Below are 20530 nucleotides of genomic sequence, written 5' to 3'. Positions count from 1 at the left end.
CGCCCCACCCGGCGGCCTGCGCGTCCTTCCCTGCGCCTCGTTGTGCGCGGAGCGCTGCGCGTCCAATGCCTTTCTGATGGGTTTTGGCTCTATTCTTTGTTCCAAATAAGCGTAAGGACTTGCTCTGCAAGTACAGTTTGCTGTCAATCCGAGGTGAATGTTTACGGTTTTCATAGGGACAAAGCATGATTTTTTTTTTTTTTCCCCTCAACCTGAATACAAAATAGCACTTGGAAGCAGCGTGTTTTAAGGGCTACATGGTTTCCCTTGAATGTTTGCATGGTAGCAGTGCTCATATGCACCTGGGAAGGACTATAGCTGCGTATTTAACGAAGCCCTTTTAAACCTTTCACAGTCTCAAAAGGCAAAACAAAAAACTGCAGGAGAAAATCACGGAGGTTGTTTTTATACCATGACTATATTTGCATCTAAAGTTTGGATTCGACTTTGTAACAGAGTGCAATATTTACTGCAGTTGTTATGGTCTAAAGATACCACAAAGTCAGCTTTTATCTACTCTTCTTGTAGGGTCATTAATGAATCTGTGCTCTTCTGAGGCTGCATAAATACTTCCAGGTAAGAGAAACTCAGGAAGGAATAATAATAAGAAATATCAGCTGTGTCCAGTTGGGTTAATTTCTTTGTGTGTGAAAGAAAGAGTGAGAGAGAGATTTCCCCTCTCTCGATTATAGTTCACATTGTGTATCATTGTGCCACTTAGGTGCCCTTAGCTTGGGGTTTATCTTCCCTCTACCTTCTGCATGAGACGACAAAAAAAATGAGACAAATAAGGACCCACGACTTGCTTCAGGAGCTAAAACAACTCTTTTGTGGGCCATCTCATTAAGGACACAAGATTTTATGTTTATTGTAGCTTGAATGATGAACACAGGGTATCGAGTGCTATGAAATGTAGAAAGCAAATCAACTGCAAAAATACAACCGATTGGAGTTGTGTTATTTTTACAAATAGCAAGAAGCTGTTAGATCATGGAATTTTTCATCATGGCGTGTAACCTCTTTGTAGCAAAAGAGGTAAAACGATCCTGATTGTGGTTAGCAATGCAGCTCTCATCCAAGGAATTCCTTTTATTCTCCTCCCTCCTCCCAGAACTAAAAGCAACAGCCTGCTGAAACTGGGAGCCCTGTGTCCAAATTCCCCAGTTATTTTAGTTAGCATAAAGCACTCACTGAGAGTATTTTGTTCCAATGGAACTTCTTTCTTTCTCTATATCCCTGTGTTTAGCTCTGATTGCGAGCTGCCTATGCTGAGGCTAAGTGTAGATTAATGGATGCTGAGCTCTGTGTCTAACTGCAGCACTGACACCCGGCTTTTGCCTCTCTTGAAAGAGCTGCTGCAGCCAGGCTGAACGTTAGCAATGAACATATCTGAATTATGTTGCTTCTGCCCACGCATGCTTACCTTGCAAAATGTTTGCATAGATCTTCATAAAAACACTTCCCTTAATGTGCCGTGGCAAGCAAGAAAATTATTTTGGCGCTGAAATAACGCGACGTTGATGCTAACAACTGAGCTGATGGATGTTTCTAGTGCTGCTTTGTCTCTGGAAGTTTTCAGGTGTTCATTCATCTGTCTGTGCAGTGAGATAATGGCTGGATAGGTAGTTACCCTGTGCCTTTCGCTTATGTTCCAGCTAGCAGTTGTGGTGGCCCCAAAATCATCATATCAGTTACTTGAGGAACCTCATCCTTTGTTTCTTTGGGTGCTAGCTCTGATCTGCAACTGAGGGAGAGAAAAGCAAGTTGTGAGACCAAGGCTAAACCTCTTGACTTACGATTCACCTGAATTAGAACAGAAATAGCAGCTACCCACTCTGCAGGCTCAGTCTTCTAGTTGGAGGTCTCTAGTACGAGAGGCGCTGATGGGGTGCAGTGACATGATGGAGCAGAGCTGCTAAGCCAGCCAGAGTGGATGAGGAGTGATGACCAACCTGCTTGTTGGGCCCTTACTTGGCATTCTTTATCTTGACTAAGAATGAATGGAGAACAGGAACAAGGATCACTTGAAGTTGTTCAGCAGCAGCCATTTGTGTTTACCTGGCTGCAGCGGTTGTTTGATTTGAATATTGTGCCAAGGAAGTTATAAGAAACCTGGAACTTCAGTGTATCATTTGCAACTGTACTGTCATCTTCCTTTAGTTTTATAGTTGAAGGGAAGACTTGGCTAACAGAAGTGGTATGTTCCCTAATTCAAGCTTGTCTGTATGTAGAGAACTGAGGCAGGAGAGCTGCCAAATGGTTTAGTGCTACAGGCCATCTGAAAATCTCCATCTGAATGTGTTGTCAGTGGGAGCTGCTGGGTAGGTGCCTAGCATTTTTCAATTTCTATTTTTTCAGTCTGATCATTGAATTGTCTAAATAGATTTGGACTCCTATTTTGCTTTAGACCTTCACACTCATGTTATGTAACAGTAGTAATTATTTACATAGCCTTGCACTATAACAGCTCCTTGTGATGTCTTTTGAAAATACCAGTGTTTGTGGCCTGGGAAAGCCAACGTAATGCCATGTCTGTTAGATGTTTTCTGTTTCTAAGAGCGTATTTGAAACAATGGAAAGACTTTAAAAAATGCTGAAGTTCTGAAGTGTTTCTTGTGTCAGTGTTAGATTTGGCAGTGGTTCACAAACACAAGAAACTATTTGCCTGGAAAGGAGTAACTCTTAATGTACTTGTTGTAAGACACATGGTTTTTCTTCAGATGATAAAAGCCTATTGTAGGACTTAGAAATGAGCTGCTCCCCTTCCCCTTTAAGTGAACTAATTGTTTGTTTATTCTTTCCTTTAGGGAGGTAGGATTTGAAATAGCTATGTGTGGAACTCTTTGTCTGTGAGCATGTATTTTTAAAATGCAGTAAATATATATGGATGTACAAGTTCAAGCACATTGGGTTTTCTCAGGACAATGATAACGTTTCTGTTATAATGGGTAATAAACTTCACCAGGTTTTGGATTGCTGTTCTCGCTATCTGCTAGATGCCACTAAGCTGGGAGAAGGTGATCTGCCTGAGAGCAGTAGGGCCCTGCAGGGAGATCTGGATAGGCTGGATTGGTGGGCTGGGGCCAACTGGATGAAGTTCAGCGGGACCAAGTGCTGGGTCCTGTGCTTCGGTCACAGCAGTGGTGATGAATTCATGGTCGGTCTACATGGTCTGAGTGGTCTTTTTCAACCTTAATGATTCTATGATTCCAAGTTTTGCATTGGTAAATCATAGTGGGTTTTTCTCCAGCTGGGTGTTTGGGTTTTTTTGCAATGTTATCAGATGTGAATGTTATCACTCAACTCCCCAGAATCCTTTCCGAGTTTAAATGTTTAAATTAAATTGTCAGACCATGTTGGAACTTGACAGAGGACCAGAAGCCTTAAGGCAGATTACTGAAGTTGAGAAAATTCCCCGTATAGTGAAATCTTGTCTCTTAAAAATGCTGAATGTCTGTTTCCAAGGTCTAAACTGTGTACTTGCTTTATGTAAGGCCTCCAACCCTACTGTCCCGTGACTTACCTTTCAATTTTGGCACTATAAAATTGATGTTTCTATATATTATATAGCCTATATAAATTTATGCTGGTAACTTTAAATGAACTGTGTTGGCTTGCAAGTCATGTTTTGAGTAATATGGTACACATAGGACTGAAAACAGAATGTTATGCATTGGTAGTATTTCTGCAACTGTTGCAGCTTTTATGTAGGCTGTTGTTGGTTTTTTTCTCTCCAAACATCATTAGAAGATGTAAACATTTATGATATTTTTTTGGCTCTCCTGTAAAACTGTGTTTGATGTTTTTTCTTGTTTTTAATTAAAACTTAAGGCAGCACCTACAAGAAATAGACCTGTGAGCTGGTAAACTTTCTCAAACGTGGCTGTAGTTTTATCAAAAATAATTTGAGGTGTCAAACAATTACATTTATCATCTCCTTCTGTGGAGGTAATTGTTTTGTTTTGCTTGTCCTCTTGCATTAAGCTCAAACGTCAATGAGCAGTTCCTTTCCTTTTGAATTCCTTGAGATTTGAGATTGGATCCTGCATCTTTTAGTTTGTCTTTTTTTGTCAATCATAGAAAGTAAAAGGATAAGTAATGTTAGAAGTAGAGATGCTCCAGCAGAGGATTAGATAATGTAATTACACAATGCTTCCATACTCCCCACATTCTTTGTAATAGCTGTATCTGAAAAATTTCTTAGTAAAAAATGTTTTTGAGTATTTTTAGTAGCACATAAATTGAATAGCATCAGAGGAAGCTGTTTTACAGTGGATAAAATAAAGATAATAAAATAAATGTAATAAAGATAAGACCAGCTGGTAGGCAGCTTGCCATTGTGTCACACGGTGTTTCCTACTGCAGTAGCAGAAGCCATGGTTTCAATAGTTCCTGGATTCTCCGTGAAGTATTTTAGTTTTGCTGTTGTTGACAGTGGCTTGGAAAGCCCTTTGCCTGCTGTTCAGTGTCAGCTGCACGTACTGGTAATGCTGTATTATTAGTGTTAGATGCAATTATTTATCCTAAAAGCATAACGTCAGAGAACTCTGAAGCATTAGATGGGTTTTTGCTCAGCATCGTATCATGCCCTTCTTTTATGTGAAAAGAAGCACTTCTAGCTCATCAAAATGCATCCAGCTTTAGTTGTAGAGGTAGAGCTTAAACTATCGATGCTTTTAACAGTCATGGCCAGATGAAGGAAAGAGCAGTTGTCTAAAGAGGGAATTGAGTGGAGTAATTGTAGAAGTCTAAAATTACTATTTTTAAAACTTGTATTTATTAATTTGTTTAAATACTCCAAGTGCTGAAAGACCTGTAGAAAAATAATGTAGTACTACTGTGCAGTAATGGCAAAGTTGTCGTCATTTCATGCACAGCAGGCAGTTCACCTTTTTGGATGTTGCTCTGTGCAACATAGCACACATAAGGCAGTATGTTTGGGCTGAGGAGCTCAGGCACCAGCACATCCTTTGCTGTACACCTGGGTGCAGGTCTGGAGTTGTTTAATTACTCTGGAGAGGAGCAGCAGCTAGAACAGCTGTTCTTGGTTCACATCCTTTCGTTACCTCTTCCTTTATCAGTCTTCCTCCTATTTGTCCCATTCAAAGTATAAATATTTTCAATTATACTGTTGCTTGTAACATTATGCTGTGTACATTGCTGATGAACTGATGCAATGGTTTTATTTATGACCTTTGAAGCCAATGGAATTAAATCTTGTTCTTCCTTCTACTGATATCTGTATTGTTGAATCAAACAGAAGGGTGTTGCTTCATGCTGCTATTATTTGCTCATATTTATTGTAGCCTATTCTGTATTTTTAAGCGTACCTTGATCAACTTTTCAAATGACCAGGTGTCTTTTTTCTGCTTTCCTGAAGAGGTGGATAATAGGTCTCTGAAGCTCATTTTCTGTGTGTCAGTTCCAGGGCCAGGTTACCGCAGAGTGATGACAATTATGTATCCAAACCACTGCTATTTTTCAATATTTAAGAATATTCCTCTTGAGAATATAAAAATGATTTTTGTTATTTTTAACTAGTTGGTAGGAACTGTGAGCAGGTCTCAATTTATTTAATGGAACGAGCATCATTTAATGAAACAACCACAACCTCCAAGAAACCCCACGTCCCTAAACCAGTTTGCTGAACAGTGCATAAAAGAACTGATAGTGGCACTGTACAAATTGCAGTGTATTAGGAGGTTCTGTCAACAAAGAGATAAAACCTACTGAGCAATCATGTAGGCCAGGAAAGCCCACAAGTTCTTCATTCATTGCACAATAACCTGATGCCATCCTGCGCTTTTGTAAGCCTTGGCAAGTGTTAGCAGGGATGCTGTGAGGAGTGTTGCTTTGGGTCTCATACATCTGTGCCCTGCATCATATTCCATCCCTGTGTCCCCCCCCCCCCCCACTCACTTCCTTGCTTTTAAGAATGACCATGAAGTCCAAATTACCTGGATGTTGTTGGTGGCTTTGTAGTCTAAAGGCCATTAAAACAGATCACTGAAATGCCATATAACATTTCCATCCCTGAAGGTGGTAGGTTAGATAGGGCCCTATGCAACCTGATCTAGTACTTGAGCTAATAGTTGGCAATCCTGCCTGCAGTACGGGGCAGCATCTTGGTGATCCCACCCAACCCAAGCCATTCTAAGATTCTGGTTTACTAGAGACAGACATTCCATATATCAAAGAACCTGAGAATTTCTAGGTCTCACCCGACTTTCAAACACATACTCAGGTGAAGTATACTGTGGCATCTTGAGCTTTCATGGGCTTCCTGTCATTTTAAGACTTCTTCTTCTTTTTTGGTTCTTATCCTATATATTCCCTCTCTCCCCCCAAAAAATAGACTGTGTAGTTCTGTGAGGTAGTGAGAGAGGTTGGTGTAAGGACAGCCTGCTGACTGTGTCAAATTCTAGCTGTTTTCAAAGCTAATTTAAAGAAAGTAGATGGTTATTCCAACCTTCCTAATATTTTGTGGCTTATTAGGAATAGGGAAATTACTTTCCTTAGATCCTTTTTGGTTTTAAAAACATTGGAACACCGAAGTTTCAATTCTTGCCTTTTTGAGATGCACCATGATTCAAATTCAGAAGACTTGAATTCCACAGCCCCTACATTTTTCCCACAGTCGCTTTTGAGGCTTGAACAAGCAAAAGTAGTCGTGACTATGTATGTGTATCTCATCTTTTTCTAATCTTGTTTAATTGCATGGTAATCATGTTGGAGTTTTAATTGGTGTGTACTTGTGTTAAAAGAGAACAGGCAAAATGTTAATTACCAGACTTACATAAAGCACTTGAAGGAGAACTGACTTTTTGTCGTTGACGTTTGTGTTGCTCTTGTAGAACATTCTGACTTTCTTCATGTCAACAAAGAAGTAGTTATCCTGAATTTGGATTCTTTTCTGTTTTCCATGAATACTTAAAACTATCCACAACGCTAAAACTCCATCAGCGCTCACAAGAATCTTGCATTCTTGTCACGCAGAGAATGCTGAAGTTCCAGGAAATCAGCAGTGGGCTGAAATTTGTTTCTGCAAGGAGTCAAGAAATTCATTGACTTTCTGGCTCCTTGGGAATGATTTTATGCTGAAAAGGCTGCCTGAAAACTGATGCTTCAGTTGCGTTGTTAAATCTATTTAAAGTATGAAACAGTTCCAAAGAATGCTCCTTTTGCTGGGGTTTGTAAGTCACGTGCAGGTTGGTCACTTAGTTGTAAACCTAGATGAGGCTGAATTTCTTCAGAGCCCAGGAGGTGTTGGTCTGGCACTGGGCCCTGTTCTTCCCGCATCTTTGAGTAGTGCTTTGCGTGATCTTTGTTCTACGTAATGTGTGTTGCGTTATTCAAAATTAAAGCACGGAAGTGTCTGAAGTAGAACAATCTGACGACCTTAAATGGAAGTTGTTGTTGCCTTCCCCTGAATTTCACAACGTTGATTGCTGTTTTACAGTTTCATAATTTGTTTAGGCAACTGCTCCATAGAGTAGGACAATGTGAAAAAAATACTTAGCTTCAGTTCTGCCTGGTAGTCACAGAGAAAGGAGAGGGAAAGTGGTCTGTATAATTTTATAAAATAGATGTTGTGCATTTGAAGTGTTAATCAGCCGAGATCCATGTGGAGATTTAGCATAGCTTATAAGGAAGCTACCAGTGCAAAGCATTGCAGTGGTTCTTTTATTTCTTTTTGTATTAATCGTGGTACTTGCTTGACAGTTTAATGGAATCCAGATGGTTCTCAGTGTAGAGAGGGGCAAAGGTTAGCTCTATATTTGAACTCCTTTTGCATTTTTCCCTGCTTAAAATAAGAACTTTATTCACTTATTTGGATAGAATGTGGAACACCTACGTTAAAGAAACATGAAAAGATGATCTTTTTCTCTTGAGTACCTGAGAAAATAATGAATGCTTATTTGATAGTTAATAATTTAAAGTATACCTCTGCATTTTACTACTTTATCTTTCTTCTTAGAAGATTCAAGTTATGGGATGTAGTAGTGTGTACATCTGAAATAGCTCTACTATCACCTTTTTTCAAAGATTATTTAGGCTTTAAAAATATTAATTAGGAACAAATAGGACAATGCTGGAAAAGACGGTGTTAAAGAAAGCATTAGTCATTTCTCCTCATGCAATGGAACTTCATCTCCATTGAATTTAAGAGGTCTTGCATGCAGACTTGCTTTGCTTGGTTAGTTTGGGCAGAGGTATATGTATTATTCTCAAGTATGAGGAATTTTTCTTGAGATAGCGTGAGGAGAAGGGAAGTGTACATTAATGTATCGGCCAGTGTGCTGGAAATGCATGTAACCATGGCATATCCAGTGTGCTTTTAGCTGTCTTCTGACAAGGAAGAACCCACTACAGTCATGAGCAAATCAGTCCATAGCTGATAACTCTTTAAAGTGTATTGCCTGTTTGAATTTAGATGAGATTCACGTGTCAGCTGTTGGCTCTTGTATCTACTAAAGAGAAGTTGTTGTTGTTGTGTCAAAGTTCTTAATTTGTTAAAGGAACAATGTCAGGTATCTCAAGCTTTGTGCAACAGGGCAAGTCTTCCAAGGCTAAGACACACCAAAAAAATGGCAAAAGCCATTCAGATCAGTAGGAAATACAAGAAGCCAGATTAGCTATTTAGGTAATTATTCAGCATGTCTAAGAACATTTTCTGCAGTTTTCCTGCCCTGTGTTTCTGCGTCCTTAAGGTCTAGTCTGTATGTAGTTATTATTTTTTCACAAATCTGTCATTAGGAATCATAGCTCAGGTTGGACGGAACCTTGATTTGGTGCCCAAAGAACTACAGGCAGTGCAGTGTTGCAGCACTGTGTTAGATGTAATAGTTGAAATGGCGGAGGATATTTGAGCAGTGTAGTCTGTACAGTGAGTTAGCATTGCTTCCTACACGGTGCTGCAGTACTTGAATCTGACTTCTACTGTGAGCCCAGCTTGAGCAGAAGTTGAGACCTTGGTGGCTGAAGCTAGTCCAGTTTAGACTTGCAAAGCAAGTTCTGTATCATCATGCAAATGGAAAGGGTGGAACATCTTTTTATGGTCATAATTTCTGAGATTCTAACGAGTAAATGGTTATTCCAGCACTGTCCAGTTTGGTTTCATCACACTGAGTTCCTTAGTTCATTTTATAAAAATCATTTTGAATAAATATACAGGGACAAAGGCTGCAAGAATAAATCCCCAGTGCAACCACTGGAATCGCATGTTTTTGATTCCATAGGTTTAGCTTTTATTTGAGGTGATATGCATACTTATTTTAATGTTATCTTTTTTTGCAAAAAGGACTTGTGTTTTTTTCTGGTGATGAGACTAATTACTATCTGAATAACAAATTAGCCTTAGTGTATCTGAAGCAGTTACCTAAATGTATTACCCCATTTTTTAAAGAACTGAAGTCCGGCTCACTTGAGAGCAGATACAATCAAATAATCAAATGCTACTAAGATAATTTCTTACAGTTTTCTGGATTATAAAGCACACCTTCCTCTACTGATGAATGCTGGGGGGCTTTGTACCATTGGATTATGAAAAAATGGTAAAGCTTTTCCTTTCGTATTCCCTGCCAAAGACCTGTACTTCGGTCTGTACTTATGACTATGTTGGGAAATGTGCAATTCGTTCTGAAACTAATTTCTCACATTTATTTCAATGGAAATTACAACAGCTACGAAGAGCATAACAACACTACCTGATGGAGCCAATTCTCAGCTACAAGAAGGTATTTTTCATCATAGTCACCAGTATTAGCTATGCTTTTTGCCAATGATGAGTTATTCTAGGCAACTTCAGAATTTGTCTGATTGCAATACCTGAAATTAAGTATTTCCACAGTCTGTGGTGACTCCAGAGAGAGCAGTAGGGTGACTGTAATATCTTTTATCCTTCCTTACCTAAAAGCTGATGTCTACAAAAGGCCTGTATACGGTTGTCTCCTTCAAAGATTTTCACAGAGAGCATGTTGGTTCTCCATATGACTTAGCACTGTTTCACATAAATGAGCTTATATTCTGGGGAATAGGTGAATATACAGGGAACTAAGCTACATGTATATCCTTACATAGAAACTGGTCAACCTGTGGAATCTCACATGCACAAATCCTTTATAGCTTTCTGAGCCTCCTCATCGGAGCTTCCTTAGAGTATGTAATCAGTTTTTTCCAAGCAGTACTGAGAAGTTATAACTTGTCTGAAGGTAAACTCTGCACTGCATCTCACTGAAATTCTGGTGTTGATTAAAGTATGACACATCAGTGATGTTTTACTGAAGATTCTTAAGATCTGTTTAAGCTCACGTTTGAGTTATTCTGTGCAAAGACAGACTGAAGAAATACTTGGCGTTTTGCAGGAATCCTAGTGGGAGGAGGAAGAGGGTCACCTGTCAAAACATGATCTAATGGTCCTGCGGCACTGGCAGAAGGTAGATTTCACTGGTGCTTTTGTCAGAGAGAAATTGAAGTCTGGGCAGCATTCCCAGGATCAGAGTTATGATAAGAATGTGCTCCTCGAGGTCTATGTGCCAAGTGATTGCTTGCTGTGGCTTTCATTAGCATGAAGCAAGCCACTATCCAAGTGACAAGGCCTGGTGAGGTTCTGAAGTGCATTGGGAAAGTGGACTATGAAAATTAATTGACGACTAAACAAAACAGAGCCTACGCATTTTCTGATAATGTTCTGAAACTTAGGAAGAATGAGAAGGATGTGATTTCACAACTCTCCTTATGTTTTCAGGGATGTCAACCACAGGAGAAGATGATTTTAGTTGTGGGGACAGTCTAAAGTATTCTGAGAAGAAGCTCAGACTGTGTGTGCAGGGGAGCTTTCTGGTGGGTACCTCTGCAGTCGAGTTAAAACAGTTATTTTTTTTAGATCTCTTATGAACTGAAGCATTTTTCAGAACTATTCTGGGTACTTGGAGGGCTGCGAGATATGATGAAAGTTATTGCACAGCACAGCCTTTAACCAAGTTGGTTTAGCAGCAGTTTGGCAAATCAGATTCTGACTTGACTTCTTCATGCTGGATGAACTATCCAACTTTGATGTGTCACCAGTGCTCTAAGCTGATGAGATTACCTTTGGGGATGGCCTACTGCAGAACTGCTTTTGATTTAACAACAAGCTGTTGTCAAATAGCTTTTAGCCACAGAGTCTGGAGAATCAGCTGATTTTTTGCTCATTGGACCTATGAATGAGGAGTATTTGAGATAACTGAAAGATATTCTCCACTTTGAGCATGGAGCCTGCTTGCAAAGCAGCTCTAGATGATTAGCCTCATTAAGTCCTCTGGATGACTCCAGATGGTGTAGGGTATGCCAGAATGAAATAGTGATGATCTTCCCCTTAAAAAAGCAAAGACTTAAAACCTTTCTGCTGTAGGAAATGACATCTGCCAGGACAAAGCAAGAGCCTGGTGGAATTTTCTGTTCTTTTTACCAGAAGGCAGGCTTCTGTTACGGATCTAAGTCAGTATCACGGGAGGTTTATGTCTGGACTGTCATAATGAACCCAATAAAAAACTCACTTTGCAACAAGGAATTCTGAAAGGTACAGTGCCATGTGATGTATGTACGAGTACATTTGTCACTGCATAAAACTCCATCTCTCTTTCTGTCTCATACTGCGCAGTCCAGCCTTGCTCAGGAGCTTATTAACATTACATTTTAAATTTAGTTTTCAGGGGGGTGTATTCTTATTGAAGTGGGAGATTGATCCAAACCTGTCTTGCCTCAGGGATTGGATAAAGGTGCTCGAACCATTTTTCAGGCTGTTGAAAACATCTTGCTACCTGATGTTCAGGCTACAGTGTACTAAGTTGGTTCAGCCCAACTTAATTTTGTGTATTGGTCCCGTATGCTTTGGAAGTGCTATTTGTTTACTAAGATGCTCGTTTATACCTTTATTGTTGCACAGACAACACCACCAAGCCTCAGCTGTGCTGCAGGCCGTATTATTTTTGCTTTGGGACCAGCTGAATGGTTAACCCAGCAGAAGTGAAGCCATGGTGGAAGCTGGATTAGTTAAAAGTTGGGAAGATCTAACTGGAAGCTGGAATTAATTGAGGGGTGTTTAACCTGTAATCTGTTCCAATGAGTCCTTCTGTGATCATGTGCATAATTGCAGTTGAATAACTGTTAATACTTAAGATTTTTCTGAACTTAGGTTCCTTAAATAAACATGAATTTGCATGTATAATGCACTGTTGACTTTGAGAAGTTTAGTAACAAAAGTTCCAGCTCAAGTATTTGTCATCTTTTTCCTTCTTTTCCTAAGTTCCATGGTAAGTCAGATGTTATTAAAAGTCAAAGCCTCCCTTAGCATCCTGTCTACCGGCAGTTGCAGGCTTATCTCTTACTGGCCCTTCCTCTTTATTTCTGGGCTAAAAGCTATAGTGGTCATTCAGCTATAGATTTGTCAGCTACTGGATGTTAGCTGTACAGCAGAGCCCTTCATCTTCTTAATGATTGTTTATTGTAAAATTTCTAACCTATATTGAATGTTCCTTTTCTAATTCTCCTTGAAATAAAGGGTAATTCTCACTTTTCCCCAATGACAAGAAGATGCTTTGGGGAGGAACGTGTCATCTAAGGCTTAAGATATAAATTGAATATCAAAACTGAAATCTGACAAGGTAGTGTATGAGTTTCAGCTGGGATGGAATTGTTTAGAAGTAAGCGCTCTTATGCTTGAGAAGATACAGTGAGTACACGCCACGGACTGTCCTGTGGCTCTACCTTTGTGACCATGGGGAGGATGTGAGGAAGTGGGGTGGAAAACCCGCCTCAGCTCTCAGGCACCAGTAGGTGAGTTGTGGTGGAAAACTCAAGAGGAGGGTCCTTCCAGACTGGGTTTTCGAACTGTTCCCTGTGACCTGCTTGTGACAGCAAATTTACGCTTATCTGGTTAGTTATAATTAGCGTATTAATGTAATTCTGATATCTTTTTTCTTAGATGCAGCGGTGAGGTTGTGAGTTAATAGTATACAAAGAATTCAAATTTAATCCTGTTATAAACATTTCCAGATCAGTCCGGATTTATAGGTAACTAGTGAGAAGCTGTGAGCCTTTGTGCTTCTGAAGCTGTTAGTGCTTCTTATAGTCACTGCAGTAGATAAAAGTCCTATCTTTAGGAGGCCAAAAGGAGGTGAACTTGAATACCTTGATTAAAGAAAGGGAGAGAGATGGATTAACTTTGCAGATTCCTTATACGCTTTATATATGCACCTTTGCATGGCAAGAATGTTTTTTCATTTCTACCGTGGAAGAAATATCTGTCAATTGTCAGCCTGTCTGCTCAGTGGAGACAGTTGTCTTGAAGAACTGCTGCTATCCGATACTGAGGATGGTTTCAGATTGCCATTTTGCACAGATTTATTATTTATTACCAAGACTATTAAACCTCGGTGTGTTAGGAGCAATACTTATAAATGGACATGGAGACAAAAGTATTTTGACCTTGTGATGATAAATGTTCTTATGGGGCTTAGAAAGGTAACAGGAAGTGGACGCAAACTTTTCCTCTGCTAGGAATCGTGTGGGTGCATGCTTCATCCATCCCTGTTCCCAGTGCTGTTGAGCTTTGCATTCAAAAATAAGCCATTAAATTGCTAGATTGTAAGATTGGTTGTATATTTTTAACCGTACATCTGGGTTACTGATGTTTGAGCTTCTGTTTTACTGTCAAGGTTAACTGGAAGTTCTTAGTGATAAAATTCTTGTGAGATATTTCTAAAAGCTTCAGATAGAGAAGAAACGTTCACAAATTGTGATGTGATAAAATGGGAAGAGCTGGCAATATGTGCCACAGCTCAGCTTAGTTGTGAAGCTGCAGTTCATGTCACCAACAATATATCCATCCTCTAATCTGTCTGTTGTAGAACTAACATTGGAGAAACTGAGTGGTTTGTAAACCTGATTGCTGCACGACAGGTGAATCCAAGAGTTACAGGATGGTAATTGGCAGAGATGAGAGAGGTTTCCTATGAAATGTGCCTATCCAGAGGGACCTTCAGCATCCCTCCTCCCTGTGATCTCCCATCATCTACGACAAACCTGTATGTCACTTAAACTGAATTTAAAGTGCTTTTCAGTACAGATAGTATGGAACTGTACAACTGCTAGAAACAGAAGGTTCTAAAAAGTTGGGTTTTTTTCTAGGAGCAGTTCATAATAGCAGATAGCTTCCATTATTGCGGATATCAGCATCTTCAATGTGCAGTTTGCATCATGTACTATAAACTGTCACTACAATTTCTTTGGATAACTCTTAAGTCAAATTCTTTTATTTTACAGATTAATAGAAATATGCGTTTCCATAATACCACCTTTGAACTAATGAAGTGGAAGTACAGATGAAAACAGTCTGGAGGAAGCTTGAAGTACAATATAGTTTCATTCAGTTTCCTAATTCTGAAGGTAAATATATTTAAAAAAATATTTTGAGTGTTTCCAGAATAAATATGCATATGATAAAAGCAGCCACCTTATCTTTCCTTAAAAAAAGTGTAAAGCTTCTTTGTTTTTATGCTGATGACAGTGTTTTACCACCATGCTGAAACTGCTGTTTGGTTTTCTTTGTGTTCTGCGTTTCACTTAAGATCAAATGAGTATTAAATATTGAAATCTCCTTTTATTAAGGGAGATGGGAAAAAAGTTACTACTACACAAATTCTATTTGCTGTATCCTGTCAGGTCACCGTTAAAATTAATCTTCTAGTGGAAGTAAATGACTAGTTTTGCCTCTAAGTGACAGATACCTGTTGGCCATCTTGTCCTCTGGCATAGTGCTTGATAGCTACAGAGCTTTATTACACTGTTTTTTTTCTATTGTAACTGCTATTAATAATGGTTTTTCATACTGGATTCCACTGCCTTAATATTCTGAAGTCATCCCTGTGATTGATGATGAAAATTGTGCATGGGGTTTTGGTGCGTTGTTCCAAGTTTGCTGTTTTGTGGTGTCTGAAGCTTCTTTTTAAGTAATTAAGACACAAATTGCAGTCATCCTGTTCTGTTGGATTTTGACACGTTTCAGAATTCTCTTCTGCAACACTGAGTCTATTTACAAATAGTTGGTACTGGCCCTTCTATCTTCTCACTGTCGTTGCTGAGGCAACGCTCACATAGAGCATTCAAGATCTGTGGCTGTTGGCCCTTCCTCTCACTTTTTCCCATTTGGGTACAAGCAGTGTCTCATAAGAGATGGAACAGCTTCAGAGACTTTCACTCTCAGTCATTATCTGTTCTTTTTCACAGGAACTTTGCTTCTTGGGTTATGTTAGTCCTGTAGCTTTTGGCTCCTATTACAAATTCACCTTAAATCTCTTTGCAAGAAAACAGAAACTTCAGGTACCGCAGCTCTATGTCTCTTTCACTTCCAAAGATCAGCCAAGGGGGGCTGGAAGGAGTTTTTGTGTTTGCCTGTTACATCCTACTCAGAGAAGCTTATGGTTTAAGAGGAAATGCTCTGAGGAAAAGATCAACATTGAATTTGACTGACCTGTATTTTTTTCTCCTGCTGACTTTTTATTTGAAAACAATAACTATCTGCACACCATGAACAAATTCACAAAGCTGTGAAGCTTGAACTCATGCTGGAAAGTGCAAAATATGTACTCAAATCTACAGTGCTTCAGGTGAGGAAGAAATCTTTTACAGTGAGAGTGGTGAGGCACTGGAACAGGTTGCCTAGTGTTATGGTTGATGCCCCATCCCTGGGGACTTTCAAGGTGAGGCTGGGTCAGGCCCTGGGCAACCTGATGTTGCTGTGGTGTCCCTATGCATTGCAGGGGAGTTGATGGCCTTCAGAGGTCCCTTCTGACTCTAAGGATTCTATGATTCTGTGGTTGTTTGTTTTTAATTGTTACAGAGTTCTCTCAAAATGTGTCACCATCTTAAAGGATATCTCTTTTGTCTACCAGAAATAACAGTTTCTATTTTCAGCCATCTCATTACAAGGAAATATCACAACAGAGATTGTGGAGAACTTTTTCATGCTAATAGGAGACTGTATGTTTTAGGGGCGATCTGTAGCATTGAAGAGCTTCATTAAACAGGACAGTCTGCTCTGGACATCAAAACCACAGCAGTCATTGAGAAGAATGATAAATGTGTGAACTTGAAAGGATAATATTTGTTTGGGTAATTATCGGTTTAACAGGAATAGAGAATCTTAAAGTGTGGGGAATGTGTCGTAATAGAACAGTTCTTTCATCCTGTTGCCCACTGTTCTCAATGATCCCATTCCTAAAGCATGTAGAGATGATGCAGTAGCTGAATCAGAGGGGAAGGGAAAAAAATCATGAAAGATCTCACTCCTTTCATGTAAGAGATTTTAGGGAAAGGTATTTTTTTGGAGACTGCATATATAGGATGACTGAAGTAAAAAATGCCAGTAACTATATTCCTCTTAAGTGTCTTTAAGATACTGTCTTTATTTGAAATAAACTGGAAAATGGGCAGATTACTTTCTGTTGCACAATGGGGAAAAAGGACTGTTTTTGTCTGTGGTTGTTTATTTTTCTTCTCTGATAAGGCTGGGCAAAAGCTGTCGTGTGGCAGAGCATAAGTAGATGCACTTGGGCTGAAAACTCCAGATGAAAGACGCTTTTTAAAACAGAATGGTGGAGGAGAAGAAATAATACCACAATGCCATAAAAAGTCCACAAGTTACTTCCCCTACCTCTCCTGCCCTTTGTGAGACTTTTCAATAGTTAGATTATTAGCAGTAGATGGAGAGGGGTAGTAGATGGAGTTCTTTTATGCTTTTCCTTTAGGAGAGCAGATAATAAAAAGTAAAATAGTACCACTATTCCACCATAAGATTTCACTATCTTGACACAGCCTGTCTAATTTTTACTCAAGTTTACAGACTTGTGAGTCAGCACACAAGCAAATAAAAGAGGAAGTGTGTTTGAACCAAATAAACCCAGTTCTTTTTTTGCCAGTCATTTCTGTTTTTGTGTGTTCTACCTTCTCACGTTCTCCATGTTAAGGTTGAGTGGAGCATGTCTACACCTCTGACACCTTTTGACTTCTCAAGATGAGGAATAATCCTCATGTATTTTGGTGTCTCTTTAATACAGAATGTCTTTTTTAATATGGCGTTTCCTTGTGTCTCTGGTAGCTGTTCCTTATTTTTGGGGAGCTTCAAAATTCTCTTACATTTTACTTAGTCGGGTAAGTGCCTACTTCTTGATTGTAACTGTGAATCCAGGCAAGTCTTCAGCATTTGCATGATGTAACTGGAGAAATGCGGCATAGTATACTGCACTTAATCAATATGGCCGTACGTTCTTAATTACCTTCTGCAACTAGTCTCCTATGTCATGTTGACTCTTTATTTAATATATAGATTTTGTTTGCGTGATTAGTTTTTCTTCAGGGTGTTGAAAACAACCTGGATTACTTCAATATGTATTTTCCATTAAACTTCAAAATACTCCCTTAATTTGTCTTGCCTTTAGCAAGGCAATAACTAGAAGATTAAAGACCTCTGATCTAGTGGTGCTTAACTTCAGTTGATATTTCTGGAATACCTTCCTACTTTTCTTTTACTATTGCCTGTAGAGTCACCTTTTTCTCCTCCCAGCCTGGTGGTGGTGGGGAAATCTCATCTTATGTGATGAAACTTCTTCATTTAGTAGCCAGGATCACATTTCAAGTGTTTCAGAACAAAATCTTCAAGCGATGAGATGTTTTTCTTGCAATGGTTTTCTTATTAATCATCAAGATCTCCTCTGTTGAATAAGGAAGCAATTATTCTAAAAGGTTGGGGTAGCTGTCTTTGAGTTTTCTTGGCAGCAAACTATTGGCTAGGAGTTAATTCTATAGCAAACAGGCTCAGCCACTTCAGACTCAAACCACAAATGGGAAATGCAGGTCAGTATGCTCACAGCATTTTCCAGGAGTGGAGTAACCAGAAATCCATGTCCTCTTTTTTATCTGCAGATCAAAACAGGAAGTGCCAGTGATTCCACTCTAGAGCTGTTCTCTTCTGGTGCATGCTGTCACACATTGTGCTGGTCCTTTGGAAAGTAGTGTGTGTCTAATCTGTGGTCAATGTCCTCTTGACAGCATTTCCTGATTTTTTTTTTTTTAGATCCATTTGTCCTAGTTTAGCTCCAGTTGTTCCAGTAGTGTGACCATCTTGCTCTCAGACTGCTTAACATAGGAGGCTTCCTGATTGCTAGACCAAGACTGTCAGGTTCAGGAAGATCAAGTGAAGCTGTTCCATGGTCCCTTTATTCTTATTTTTATGTTGAGCTTGTTAAGCTCAGAATTTCCTGTTGAAAGTGTAGTGAGTAACAGCTCTTAAGAAATCTGGGCAAGTTCCTGTGTAGTAATGTGCATATTACTCCTTGTTTTGGTACATACGAGGCATCTCGCACCCAGATTTTCAGGGTCTGCAGCTGGTCACAGTGACAGAAAATATGGGTCCGTTGGAGACAAAGTAATGGTAGAAGAATCACAAGAAGATCAGAGTTTTCACATTGAGCTTATGCAGAATGTACCCTGAGGTGTTGGACCTTTCCTCAAACACACTGATCTATTCCCAAGATTTGAAGTACTTTACTTACTCACTTTTGTGGTTTGAAAGTTGCTGGTATCTGAAACGCTGATTATAAACCATTGAACTGAAAAGGCAAATGGAAATAAATATTTGGGAAGTGACTAAGGATTGATCATAATGAGATACTGTGCTGCTTTTGCTAGAGGTGGTTCAGTAGAGGTGAGTTGCTCTGTCCCTTTTTTTCTGTTAAAAATAGTTCTCTATGCTCTTTAAATCACAACAAAATTGTTCTCTTTATCTGTAGTTTTCCTGTAACCAATTATTTTTCCCTCATGTATTTAATTTCAATAATCAGCATTATTTCTGACCTGTAGTTATATTCAGCCACAATAGCCAGCCCTGAAATATAACCTTGGTGTAAATTTAAAGTGAGCATTTTCTCAGTGTTTTCCCTAATTATGTGATGCCAGTACTTTATCTTGTTATTTTCTTCTGGTTTGGGTTTTTTTTTTTTTTTTGTTTCTAGAGGGATCTTAAATTCACAAAGAAAAAACAAAACATTTGGGCTTGAATATAGTTGACAAGTGTATCTGGATTCATCAACAACAAAACAAATGGCTGAGGGTTGTTTACTGGCTTTTTTGCATGCTTTTTTATTTTGTGTTGAAAACAGTTGTTTGTCAACAAATATCATTCCATCATCATCACAGTGTTTAATACTCTTTTCCCTTCTACAATATTGAGGCTTTTTCTTCCTTCTCATTTGTAGATTTTGATTTATTTTTCATCATTGAAGCCTCTGTGGAATTCTTCACCTTGACAATGGTTCCTCCATATCCTACAGCTGCAGGTTCTGGGAAGTTCAGCATGTTATGTCTGGGATTGATGCTTTTTTCTCTCCTGTTCACAGCAGTTGGTAAAAATAGAAAATTGGTATATTTGGAATACAGCCAGTGTGTAAGATGGTATTTTGTGTCCAATTGTACAAACAATGCTCTATACTGGGAGATTGGTCCTGAGTGGTATTTGTTTCTAAGGCACCGTGGCCGTCTCTTAACAGGCTGCAGATGTTACTGTCTGCTTTTTCACTTGATGAGTGCTATTAACAGGGTGTTATTATGTATTGATAGTGTCAGCAGATCTGAAAGTGCATCCTTTGGTTATAGCTAGAGCCAAGGAGGAGGTGATGGGCCTCAGGTGAAGCCCAGACTTCAGTCTTACAAGACAGAGGTGTCTAGTTGTTGTACTGCTGTATAAGATGGTAGTAAAAAGTCACCAGGATGCTTATGGCTTACTCCTTTGGTGAAACTGCCCTGGACCTTTGAGGTATGTGTAAAGATGAGGAGGTGTGTCTTCATCCTTGACATCTGATTTGTGTGCGGAGTAGGAGTTGATCAGTGGAGGATAAAAAATCGTGCAAGATATAAGGATTTGATACTGCAGTTGTGGAATCATTTCTAGATGCAGTAATGGCCTTGACAGGATAATGCAGGAAAAGACAATGTGGTGGTAACATCAGAGTGATTTTGAATGACTGCAGGATATCCAAATTGCCATTAGGAGGAAGATGCATTTATTTTCAAGTCTCGAGCTTAAGGAAGTATTGAGAAAGAGAGGAGATAGGTGTGTTCAAGTTTAAGGATGATGGGGGACAAAAGAGACTGAATGTTATTATAAAATGATGTCCAAGGCTTTCCTGTAGTACTGAGCATGGGCAGGTTGTCACACACCACAAGGGTCAAAAAGCAAAAGCAGGGAAACAAGGAAGGTTGGCAGAAGTAATATTAATTACTTAGGTATGTAGTGTTACTTTCTTATCGTATGAAGAGAAAAGGTGACTTGAAAAAAAAGGAAGAGAAGAAAAAGAAGAAAGCATTCTTTCCTAGTATATTATAAGTAGTTGTCAATCAGATGGGGGTGTAACTAGTGGGGAAATGCTGGTAATAGAACTACTAAACTCTGAGTTAAAGTATTTTAATGTGCTTTCTAGTCCTGCTTCTTGTGTAT

The 20530-nt window shown here is 39.2% G+C and overlaps 1 protein-coding gene across 6 annotated transcripts in view; it reads left to right on the top strand.

The window, feature by feature from the left end:
* Positions 1-20530, top strand: part of BMPR1A (bone morphogenetic protein receptor type 1A) — a 59789-nt gene that overhangs the window by 13109 nt on the left and 26150 nt on the right. For 3 of the 6 annotated variants that reach the window (XM_015866026.3, XM_015866029.3, XM_015866030.3), the window contains exon 2: positions 14305-14427. The exons of 1 other annotated variant lie outside the window; for it this stretch is intronic. The gene's annotated coding sequence lies outside the window, so the exon portion shown is untranslated. Of the gene's footprint in view, positions 1-42; positions 577-10747; positions 10843-14304; positions 14428-20530 lie in introns of those variants that run through there. 2 more of the 6 variants (XM_085553917.1, XM_085553918.1) reach the window with 2 other exon arrangements.

This window comes from Coturnix japonica, chromosome 8 (assembly GCF_054131305.1).
Source record: "Coturnix japonica strain WE chromosome 8, WE-NBRP24, whole genome shotgun sequence".
In the NCBI taxonomy this organism is placed as follows: Eukaryota; Metazoa; Chordata; class Aves; order Galliformes; family Phasianidae; genus Coturnix; species Coturnix japonica.
Note: the sequence above shows the minus strand (reverse complement) of the source record. Positions and strands in the feature narration are given on the sequence as shown.